Source organism: Myzus persicae, unplaced genomic scaffold (assembly GCF_001856785.1).
Source record: "Myzus persicae strain clone G006 unplaced genomic scaffold, MPER_G0061.0, whole genome shotgun sequence".
Lineage (NCBI taxonomy): Eukaryota > Metazoa > Arthropoda > Insecta > Hemiptera > Aphididae > Myzus > Myzus persicae.
In genome coordinates this window covers 107116-120250 of record NW_019103915.1, presented here as the reverse complement: position 1 = coordinate 120250, position 13135 = coordinate 107116, and the positions used below count along the sequence as shown (strand labels likewise).

The 13135-nt window shown below is 26.5% G+C and overlaps 1 protein-coding gene across 8 annotated transcripts in view; it reads right to left on the bottom strand.

The window, feature by feature from the left end:
- LOC111036280 (MAP kinase-activating death domain protein) overlaps nucleotides 1-5119 on the bottom strand; it is a 33430-nt gene extending 28311 nt beyond the window's left edge. For 6 of the 8 annotated variants that reach the window (XR_002604753.1, XR_002604754.1, XM_022318270.1 and 3 more), the window contains exon 1: nucleotides 4926-5118. The gene's annotated coding sequence lies outside the window, so the exon portion shown is untranslated. Of the gene's footprint in view, nucleotides 1-3334; nucleotides 3498-4925 lie in introns of those variants that run through there. The other 2 variants (XM_022318273.1, XM_022318267.1) reach the window with 2 other exon arrangements.
- Nucleotides 5120-13135: the final 8016 nt, after the last annotated feature.

Below are 13135 nucleotides of genomic sequence, written 5' to 3'. Positions count from 1 at the left end.
GCCCAAAATACTCTGTGCTCTGCAGTACACTTTTAAAAATATGTCTTCTTAAAATAAATTCATCGTAAACAGGGGTTGGGACTTTCCGTTACAAGGAAAATATTATTAAATTGTGAGGAACAAATTGAAAAGATTAAATCTTGTATAATTTTTAACTGAATTCGGAATCATTAAATTTTTTTTCGCTTGAATAAAATCCATAGCGAGACTCCAAAACGTCAAATAAAATAAATAAATAAAAATAATAATATAAAAATAATAAAATCTAATATTTCTTATTTTTTTTTTCAATCTAATATTTAATGGTTTCGTAAGTTTTGTTAATCATTGTTTAAATTAAGTATAGGAAAAGTATATTACTTTTGGCCAAGTTGTAACAAAGACTCCAGATAAATTATTTTACATCATTAAACATAATAATAGCGTGTTGGTCTTGTATTTTGCATAAAACATTTTAGGTCATTACATATTATATAATCATACGGGTCATGTATAATATAATGCATATTGCACATGCACGGGCTGCGAAATTTTACGAAACATGTATCAAAGTGAATAATTTCGTGTAGGTACTTAAGTATAAATTAAAATTATATTTTATACTTTTTATTTGTTATTGTTTTCAGTATTCACAGTAAGATAATTACGATACTTTTTTTTTCGAAATTTGAGGGTTTATACTCTCAATCACCACCATGTCTTATCCAGATATATATTCATATACCTATATTTAACTTGTACATGACGAGCAAAATAGGTCTGTAGTCTAGACATGTCAGTGATCCAAGTATTGAAAATGTTGTGTTTTATATTGATAAAAGTAGGTACCTATATTAAACTAACATTTTACTTCAAAATATTCTTATTAGGTATTCTTAATTATGTATTACATGTAAATCTACATATATTAAACAATGATTTTTGAACATATACAAATTAAAAATTAAAAAATTAATCTTATGGATGTTTGATACAAACACTGAAGTACATAATAGAAGTATATTAAAGGGGAGGGGAAAAAGCAACTGCCTGCGACCCGAAAAAAAATTGTCCTTTAAAATTAAAAATTAATAATCATTAATATTCAATCAAAGAAAATTGTGTTAGATTTCACTATTGTAAAGCTTTTTCAATTGTTTTTTGTCTCTATAACATTATCGCTGTCAATTATTTTATATTCACTGTGACACTGTTTGGTATCGAAAAGCAAGGAAAATGACAATTATGATAATTAATAAATAAGCCAAATAACATTAATATAGACAAATAATAAAATTAATATTTTAATAAAGTACTAATATTTTAATTTTAATGCATATCTAAACTTTTTGTGAAAATACAACGGTTATAAGAACTCCATTTCAACATTAAATAAATATATAATTATGTTTTTAAAAGCTTATGATAGTTACTATAGTGTGGTTTAGGCCTTTAGTGTATGTGTTTATGTTTGTATGGCCTAATGATAAAATAGGCAAAATAAAAGCTTCTGTGGCTCTGTAGTCTGTACATCACAATGTAGAAAAAGTAAAAATGATTGAAATTAGAATTTTATCATAGATACTTTATATTATGTACTGTATTATAACCAGATAGGCACTAATAAAAAAAAATATTTATATGAATATGGACTACCTATTAATGGAATAATGTTTGATACTTGTAAATAATTATCATTAGGCATTAAAATAATAACTACATTTTTACAAAAATATTAGCATTTCTATTCTATTTTACTCGTGCTATAAATGGTCTTTAATTTTTTTATTGATCATTTAAGAAATGATTTTGAGATTTAGGATGGATAGTTTTGTTTATACATGTTTGCTTTCGATTACAGCTTACAGATTATAATACTGTAATAGTAATAGGAGAAATTAGTATTTATTGGCATTGGTTACTCGGGAAGATGAGTTAAAAGCATGTATTGAATCTTCGCGTTTATGGTTTTGAATACAAAAATCATATATTAAAACAAGTATGAAGTTGAATGTATGTTTGTAGCTAATATAGGTACTATATTATTAGGTATATTATTACTACTCAACAACTACCGAAATGGTTTTGTGAAAATCTAGACAAGGATAAGCCTATAAAGTGCTATATTTTATACTTTTTACGGGCACAATTGCGTTATACAAGACTTGAAGGATGTTTATTTCTTATTTTGTAACTCCTATAGGTAGTTAAAGGGTAGTTCATACTTGGTTTACAATTTTTTAACAAATATATTTATTAAAAATACAAATCTTTAGTGGCGGAGAGGGGGGTAGGAGATAGTATATATATATTATTTTTGGAAAATCTACATTATGTGCGGCGTGTCCTCTAAAAGGGAAGTACCTACTAAGTACTAATTACTAAATTAGACAATGTAGATACCTAATTTAATTCATGTGTATTATTTATTTTTATTCATAATTACTTTCCAGTCGTCGAATCTTAGATCAAACATATTTTGTAATATATTATGTGGGTAGTAAGTAATAAACAGTTTACAGAATAAGACGATGGTACCTACATAGGAAAAATAAATATAAGTCGACACATTAATGGGTAATAGCATTGATTATAAAATATGAATACTGGTATTTATATAATAAATGGTAATAGTAATACATATTTTTGAAAAATTCCTCCAGTAGAGGTAAAATGTTAATATGCTGGTTTTGTTATTAATAAAACTGTTCCAGTTTATGAAAAATTATGTAATTGATTACCTATATATTTTATGTCTATAGGTACCTAATAAGTAATAGCTAATCATTTTGATTTAGATAATAAATATTAAAGAACAGATAGATTTTACTAACTGTGAATTGAAATCTTTAACAAACGTGGAAAATAACAATCAGTTATAAATAGGTATGAGTACAAGATTAATAATATTTATATTTAGATAAGTAAATATAAAAATGTAATTAAAAAACTTCTGAAGGGATATCACATTCTAAAGATTAGTACATATAATATGGATCCATAGATATTTCATTTTTACATAAAACAATAATGATATAAGTACAGATATATTTTTTTATGCGAATAGTGGTGAATATATTATAATAGTTTCCAGTAAAAAAGTGAATAGGTATTCAATTTTTATTGTATTCCATATTGGTATACTATATAAAAAAACGTTCCTGTATATTCGTCCTACTATTTCTTTATCTACTCTACTGGTATTATACATTCCATATCTATTTATATTATATTTTAATATATTTGGTAACAGTTCAATTCGATAAAATTTTAAAAATAAATAGTTATGTTTATAAATGTTTCTCTTTTAAAAATATTAATTTCACTTTGTATTGTTTAAATAAATTATGCTTACAATCTATACCGATATCGGTTAACATGACATGAATGTCACAAGATGATAACACTTAATCACGCGTGTTCAATCAATTTAATTTAATTTTTTTACTAAGTTAACAAACATAATAATCAACCAGAGACCCGATTCACTATTTTTTTCCCCCATAACGCACGAGCGGTTCAGTCATACTAACAAATCCAAACACACATCAAATGATATACTACGTGTGTATATCGTAGTTAAAACCTTGAAAACACGTAGGCGTAGGCACCGACGACGTGCGGTGTGCCGATAAAACAAACAGCAGTGAAACTAGGGCACACCGAATTATTTAAATGATGACAATTTGCTTGGTAGGTATACCTAACTATATGTTATGATTGTTATGCAAACAATGGTTGGTAACAGTTGGTATATATCATATAAAATATTCCCTATACAATTATTAAAACGTATAGCCAGTATAAAATACATAGGTACCCAGGGGCGTATTTAGAAATGTCTTATAGCTGAAGAGGGGGGGGGGGGGGGCACAAACAAAAAATCCAAATTAAACATTATTAAAAGTTAGAACTCATATTTTCCATCTCAAAATAATGTCATAATTTATACTCAAATGACCAAAATACATGTGTTTGATAGAAACATAACATTTAGTTAATTAGTAAGAGAGATAGGTAGTAAAAAAGTAATAAATACGGGCCCCATGTGACCTCAATTAAATACGCCCCTGTAGGCACCTAATATACGAGGTGATTCTTTTACCTCCTAGTAGACATTTTCTAGGTAAGTTTATCTGATTTTGAAAATACACATTTTGAAAATAATTTAAAGTTATAATAGTACAGTTAAAAAAAAATGTTTTTACCATTTTATATCAGTTTTTTAAGTTTTTACTTTTTTGAGCCATTACACAAATGTAACAAATTAACTAACGATTTGAAATTGAATTTGATGAAAATAAATGGTTGAAATCCCTAGAAATATCTGACCATTAGTTAATTAGCTACATAATATTATGCATAGGTTAGATAAAGATAGTTTAGTAGTGCAACAACATTTTGAAGGGTATAAACCTACCCTTGTGACCGTATGTCACTCCATACTATGGTCGCACTTCAAATTCCATTGATTTCTAATAATTGTTATGTATCAAAAAAAAAAATATCTTTAAACACACTACACATAATCATTTACCGACAAAATGATTGTTATAAAATCACTCTGTATAATATATTTTGTATAATTTATACCTTCACTCTTATTTTCTATTGCATATACAATACACCTAAATAAATAAATAATATAAATCGTTCCAATAATTGTTTCATAGCGACAATATTTTGAACGCTACAAACGAACACCATTCTTATACGCGAAACAATAACATAGGTTATAATATTATAGGTAAGTAAATATGATAGAATTACTACATTATATCTACTTATGTATAATAATAATATGTTTTATTACAATGTTCAGCTGTTTGCTTATCCATTTATAACATTTAAGCATAAAACTTAATTTAGTTTTAATTTCGAGGCGTTAAAAATATTTATTTCAATAAATTACACTGTAGTGAAAGTTGTTATCGTTTATTTCTTACCTTGTATGCTGTAGAACTGTTGTGTCGTGCAAATAAAAGAAAATCATGTTTTCAGTCTTTTCAGTAAAATAAAAACAAAAAAAACGTTAAAATTGTGATTAAAAAAAAAAATTAATTTCAGTGTCCCTTCTATAGCTAAATGACGGAGACCAACAACTCAATATTGTCAGAGTATATTATTACGGCCAAGATAAGTTCACGGCAGGTCGGTCGGTGCCGCCGAGCTTGCGCAAACGCACTCGGTCCTCGAGAAAATCAATATTAGCCGCCTCAACCTTACTGTGTGACCCACACGTATATAGTTATAATGGCATATTTCTAGAGAATAATATAATTCAGAGCCCGCAATGATGATCAGGGCTTCGTTAACGAGGCGGGAGCCTGCTTGCGGTTTCCGTTCGATAATTGGTTACTGTTATATTAAATGTTCTCGAAAGCCCATTGGGAAATGCGTCGACGAAACTAAGAAAACTAAATTAGTAAACATCAAATATAGACATACTATTATGTAGAGGTGTCGTGTTCAGCAGCTTCCCGGAATTTTTTCGCCACCACAATATTAAAATAAAGTGTTCGACGAAAAATGAAACGTGTAATGGAACAACGAGTATAATATAATGGGCGCTAATAAGAACATAAAATAAATTAGAAAAAATTTGTTTGAATTTTATACCTATACATATAGTACATGCCATCAAATGTTTTATGAAATAACAAACTATGTTTGGCATATATAGTCATTATATATATATGAAATTTAACACATTTTTTTTATCATTTTTTACAACTTTATTGAGATTAAATTAAATATTTCATTCATAGAATAAAACTGTAAATTAAACTGATTAGGTATACATATAATAATTATATACATAACATAAGTTTTTTACATCATAGGCACACGTACACACTATATGAAAGTTGCAATATTGTTGCAAAATGTGAATAATACGTAGGTAGGTCACGCTAGCATTATCTCTTGGCCAAATAGTGTACGAAAACAGATTTTCCCGCACTTGATATAAAAAACGTAAGTTTCCATAGAACAATACTTTATCGAATATTTGACAAGTTTATTACATGTTGACATTTAAAAAAAAAATATAAATTATTAGTCTACATTAAATACGATTTAAGACAAATCCTTTTTTATTTATAGCGGTGTTATAAATTATGTTGATCGTAAATTTAATCAGGTGCATATTTTTATTCTGTGGCTCATAATTGTGTTCTTACTGAATATTTTTTTTTATGCTATTTATATTATTGTGATGTTAATGGACATTTGATTTATTGTGCATTTCTAGTTTTCTACTTAACTCAAGTAGAAGATAGTTGGTCGGTCCGTTAAAAGATCGCGTGCCATAATATATAGGTACCTATAGAAATATAGTATAAACACGATTCATAAGACCGTATGCATTATGCACAAATATCAAATTTAATTTCGTTTTTATAATAAACGTAATTTGATGTGTTTCAGTAATGTTGATTTGGTTGAATTTTCATTATAGCAACAATAAAGTGCTTAGAATCAAACAAGTAGAAATAAGTTCCTATATTCCATGACGGCATGACGAGTTCATGTATGTCGGAGAGATGTGCAAATTTGATGATAATTGCAATTCGACGTTTAAACATCAGTTGCTTATCGAGTTAGGTAACTATACAATACACATTACACAGTAGACGATATACTCAAAATATTAATTGAGGATACGAATTCTATGACAGTAAATACCAGACTTGGAAAATAGAAAATTCATTACAAATATTAATTCTTATTTTATTATTTATTTTCTAAGCGGACCGATGTGTACCTATTAGTATTACAATGATGACTTATGTGTTTTTTTACTAATATTTATTTTTTGTCAGTAATATCCTATTGGAGCAGAAACAATGCTTTAAACAACAGCCTTGAGGATAGTTTCTGTCATCAAATGTAGTTGGTACTTAGGGAGACCATAAGTTATTAAGTTAACAAAAAATGGAGAACTCGCTCTGCTATATAGAAGGTATCGAGTACTCATCATTGTAGAGTTGGTAGTATATGTGTTGAAGCCATTTATTTTAATAAAATATATATGTATGTGTTAAATTTGAATTCAATGATGAATCATTCTATTCGATAATCAATTCTGTGTGATCACTGGTCAGTCTATATTTCCAAGGATGTTTGTTGTTATATTTTTATAATATTTTACATGGCTACCTAACAATAAGTAACTTGTTATTAGTAATACAGAAAGTATTCTCCAAGCCCCCCCCCCCCATATATAAATTCTTACACAGTAAAAACTATATTAATTTATATATCAAATGTTATCAAACTGATTATTATGTCCCCCCCCCCCCAAAAAAAAAAATCACATAAATTGGATTCCAATACTAGTAATATTCATATAGCTGTTTTAACTAAAATGTCAGTACCGACGCAATAACATACAGCAGTAGAACGAGCTTGTGAAAATATGATTGTATAAATATCTTGAAACTAATTTAAAGTGTTTTGAAAATTTAATCGTGCATAGTAAATATTAATATACGCAGAGAAGAAAAGTTTGAAATCCCTTTTTTGAATAATAACAAGAATCGTAATTTTTTGTTTAAACCTTAAATATTCAATTCTGTCAAAATTTGAACTAAAATGTCTAACAAAACATTATAGGCTTATATTTTTGATATTTTTAGGTTCCTATAAAATGTGAAAAGTGTGAGTAATCTTGTATTAATTGTTTAAAATCCGAGCTATTAAAATTGAAAATTGTATAGATTTTTAACCAAAAACTACTTTGCAACTTTGCAAGTTATTATGATTGTTATATTGTAGGCAAGTTATGCGTTTAAATATTTTTTGATTTTATAGCTAAGGTTTGAAAATTTAAACCAAGATTTTTCATAAGTTATTATTATAGCATTCTAAAATCATCAAAAATACATTGTTACGTTTTTTTGTCGAACAGCTAAAATTCAATTTTCGACGAAATATTGAAACAAACAAATTTTTCCTCCGACGATTTAAATTTAAATTTTGTAAATCAAAAATTGAAAAACATAAATCGTATGAATTTGATAATATATTTATAATAGGTATAATATGCATAATGCATTATATTCAAACTAATTTTAAGCTATGTATCTATAGCCCGAATCGCATTATAATAATATCTAATTTAGTTAAGTGACTTCAAATTTATGAAATGGGATATTTAAACGAAAAATAACGAATTTAGATATTGTGCAATAGCCAAAAATCTATGAAGTATAGGCATCTAAAATTTATGATCATAAATCATAAAACATTTTGTCCACAGTGGCCCAGTTTTTGATATACACTGTCTACAATCAAATAAATCAATTTGTATTTTGTAATATGTTGTTGTCCAATAATTTAATAGTATAGATTGTCGGAAAATTGGTACGGTCGTTAAAAACCAGGGTTTCTTAAATTATAAAAAAACAATCATAAAACATCTAAACATTACATAAGTACTACATGAAATCGTAGGGAACTAGGGAAGTATTAATCTGATCCATACAACGACAAATGACAATATCGATAACGATGAATAAAGATATTGTATATTGGGTTTCATGCGACCTAATACAACTTATTGCCACGTGTCATTTTTAATTTTGTCATAATGGAAAGTTGTAGAACTGAAAAGGGAAATGAATTACTAATTACTGAGAATTATTCGTATGTAATTTTAAGGAAAATTAATAATACTATTGGGTGGAAATGTTCACAAAATACAACATTAAAATGTCCGGAAAAAATTACAAAAAATTAAATTAAACTCGTAAGTTTTAAATTAGTAATAATTTATACTATTGTAAGTATTGTAATGTATTATACAAAGTGAAATCATTAATTTTTTATTTCAGTATATAAACTATTAAAATATAGTGCCACATAATCACATTTCAAATAATAAAATTGACGAAATAATTGTTATTAAACATAAAATAAAAAAGAAGAGCCTTAGACACACGAGAAATTTCAAGTCAAATGGTTTCATCCATCATGCCCAATATTTCTAGTTGGATGATTATTTTTAATATTAAATTAATATTAGTATTTTTTAAATTTTCTCCATTAAATAATTATTAGTTACGTAAATAGAGAAATTGCAATGGACTTTTTTTAAAATACGAGAGGGAAACTATTGTGAATTATTGTGAACTATTTTTACTGTAACTACATGTTAATTTTTGACACATATATTTTTGAACATATATTTAGTTGTATTTAATTTTTTGAACCACTGAAAATAATATATTTCATAGTACCAATATTCCGCCTATATTTCATTTATTTTGTGCAAATCACAATAACAGTACTAATTTTCCGTTTATCGATAGTATACCTATAATAAATAGGTAGCTACCTAGGTATTCCGCTTTAGTAAAACTGACGATAAATATCTCATTGTCCAATTTTGTAGCTGTCACATTCATGTTATAACATTTTTTTAAACTGTTACCACAGTTACCAGTTATCAGTACATTATATGAGTATTATTATGGTAAAATATTTTTTAATAGATAGCTAAAGAAGAAGATAAATATTATTGGAAACACAATATATTTATTATTCATTATAAATTAATACCTATACTGACTACTATGTATTGTCGATTGTTTTGAGTAGACACTGAATTCCAAGCATTACAGTGATATTTAATTTCTGCGATGGCATTTGCACCAACTAAACCATTTAAATTAAAAAATATATATACATATATTATATTTATATATATAACTATAGAAAATATTTTTATAATTTAATAATTTAATAACGACTTAAAATATGGTATGTTTATGGTTGATGATAACATCACATATTTTGAAGCTTACATTAGACATTATTTCGAACTTAGTTCAACTTCTTGATTCCATTATATATGAGTATATGACCATAATTTAATTGTTAGGTTTTTGGATTTCTACAGGAATTTTTTCTTATAGCTTTCTGATCCAATGTAATGATTAAATAAATAATGATTTGTGACCATTTCAGCTATGTGTGAACTGATTTGTGGAAAGATACTTAAAAAAACAAGCAAATACTAGGTACTAAATTAAACTAGTCATTGGTATAATAGGTAGAAATATTAAAATTAAAAACAGTGTGGGTATTCAATACCCAGTCGAAACATTAAAATAAAATTAATATTAATAATTTAATCAGTTTAACTGTATCATATTATACGATAAACGTTTAAACTCGATATCTATAATATATATTTTAAATACATACAATATTTTACAATTAAAAAGCTGGCTTAATAATTTAAGTAAATAAAAGCTTATTAAAAAAAAAATAAAAAAAATAAGTAGCTTAACAGTAAAACATACAAATCACTAGTAGATGATACTAAAAGATATTATTTGAGAGGACGCTACACTGACATTTGTTGTCTCCGCCCTACAAGTGCGCAACTTAAAATATTTCAAGCTCAGCAGATGATCACGTTTAGTTTAAGAATTAGAGCGAACTGATCTCTTATAACATTTAAAGGTAAGATTATCTAGGGCTTCTCATAAGGTATGTATTATAATTTAATTTTAAAGCAAGTTATGAGTATTTTAAAATTGTAAATTGTTTGTATATGTTAGAATACTCACAACTCACTTATATGTATAATAAAAAGAGATGTCCTTGATTATAATCTTAACTTTACATTTTATAAGAGATTAATTTGCTTTAAATTTTAAGCTAATAGAGCTAAACGTGATCTGCTGAGCGTAACATTAGGTATGTTCACTATGTTACGCACTAATAATACGGAGAGAACAAATGGGCAGTGTAGCCACCTTTAATATTTGCTTTAATTATTTGAAATAATATAACTTAATAATTGTTATAAATATTTGATTATAATAAAAGTCATCGGTTTTTCAATTTTTCAAGTAGGCTCCATCCAAAATGGACGGGAAGAAGAATTTATTTTGAATTTCACACATGTTATGTACAGATAGGCACTTCAAATGTTCGTAATACACTAAAAGATGAGATACATTATATATATATCCCGATCTTGTGCGAGTGTCTGTAAAAAACAGACCGGATTATAAATTGCTACAGTAGATGTGAAACCACGAATGACTTCGAGAGTAAAAATAGTCGTTATGCTTTATGATTAAATATCTCCTATACCTACCTATATACATGTAATGCACAACGATTGACGAATATTCAACGAGTATATACGAGTCGTGTGGGGTCGGCTTGATAATATATTAATACTAATCAGTTTAACAATAATGGAGATAAAAATATGTCCAACTAGTTAGCTATCTAATACTAAATAATACTATTCCTATTGGCTATTTCCTATTAATAAGTAATAACAATTGTTAACCTATAGAATTAGAAATTAATGTTTCCAAGTAACTTTTTATGAAACATATTTATGAAATAGGTACTCGATACTCGATAGGTATACGGATTAAAGATTTATTGTAATTAAAAATACTCAATACTTCAAAACTACCATAAGGCCATAAGTCATAACTGTTAATCTGAATATAATATAAAATTACTAAATGTAATTAAATATTTCGAATTGTGTATGATAAAATATAGTAATAAAGATAGATACGTAAAAGATTCAAGTTTACACTAATAATAATATTTTTGGGGTAGCAAAATTAACTAAAATTGTTATTCTTCGTTTAAATATCTTTTTTCACTATAATTTGTCTAAAATGTCTTTTTAAATTTTTGAGTTTCAGACTTCAAGAAGAATTACTTAAGAGTAACCGTGTACTACGTGATGTAAAGACTGCGCTATAAAAATTGATAATTTTATACATTTTTAACTGCAAAATGATTTGCAAATTATTGTAATTTTGACATTTTAAAAACCTTCATTTATAATTATTTTTTAATAATTTTGAATCACAGTAAGAACAACTTATGTAGTATCTTGTATTTAATTTTCAAGCTTTTTGACCGATACCTGCAAATAATTTTTTACCAACATTTAAAATAAAAATAAAACATTTTTAAATTCTTTAAATTTCCTACAATGTATCTATATAAATATTTTGAAAATTTCATTAAGTAAAAAATATTAATTCAAGTTTTTATAATAAATAGAGGGTTGAAGGTAAATTATTATTATGCGTTTAAAATGTTCATTATGTAAAATATTGATATATACTAAATGGATATATAGCAAAATGATTGCTGGTAAATCAACTGAATCGTGTACAGTAGAAATGCAATCAACTCGTACTCAGGGTTAGTCAAATTGATAAACATTTTTTTTGAATAGTTCTACTTCCCAAAATAGATTAAGTAGTGTATCAGTATTAAGTATTGAAAGAGGTCGTACTGATGAAATATTGAAAAAATTATTGCTGATTTCACAAATGCTAAAGCTCGGAAGAAAATGTTTTTTTAATACTTAAATATTATAAAATATGTAATAGGTACATTATTTCGTAATAATAGTAATACTAAAATTGTTATATTTTGTTGTAAATTATGTTTGTAGAATCAATAATCATATTATATATTTTAAGTATTAACTTATTTATTTTATCTACCTACGTCGTTTATTTTACAAGTTTTTTTTATCAATAAAATCTGTTCAATATAAAATTGTGATCCTGTATACCTACTACGTTGAAGCTCTCGTAGAATTGTTTCAACGAGAAAATTATCTATCGGTTCTTTAAAATTCAAAACATCCACAAATACTATTCTATCTAAGGAGTAAAAAATTCCCATGGTGTGAAGTCAGGCCGACTTTTTTATTTATCTCAAGAAAGAAGGGCCAATGTACATTTGTAGCACCTGGGTCTTTGACTCTCTAGTTACGGCACTGGCTGTGTTGTCCAACATTGTGGTGATCAAATAAATCATAGAAGTAGCATCGATAACGTGTACGCCTCGCAGCTAGGCAAACACAATTACAACTATGCACCTGTGTTAAATTCATAACGTCCAGACTGCAATAAAGATTTCGTCATTATACATATTATAATAAAGATAATAATTATAATTATAACAAAACAGCATTGTAAAACCGATAAATTATTTCTTCATTCAAAATATCATACATTTAATTATTGAATTAAATTACGATACTAGACAACAGTGAAACTACAAACACATTCATCATAGTTCGAATTTGACACTCTTTCAAAATAAATTTAAAAACAATTTATAAGACTCTATTGTACATTTACAT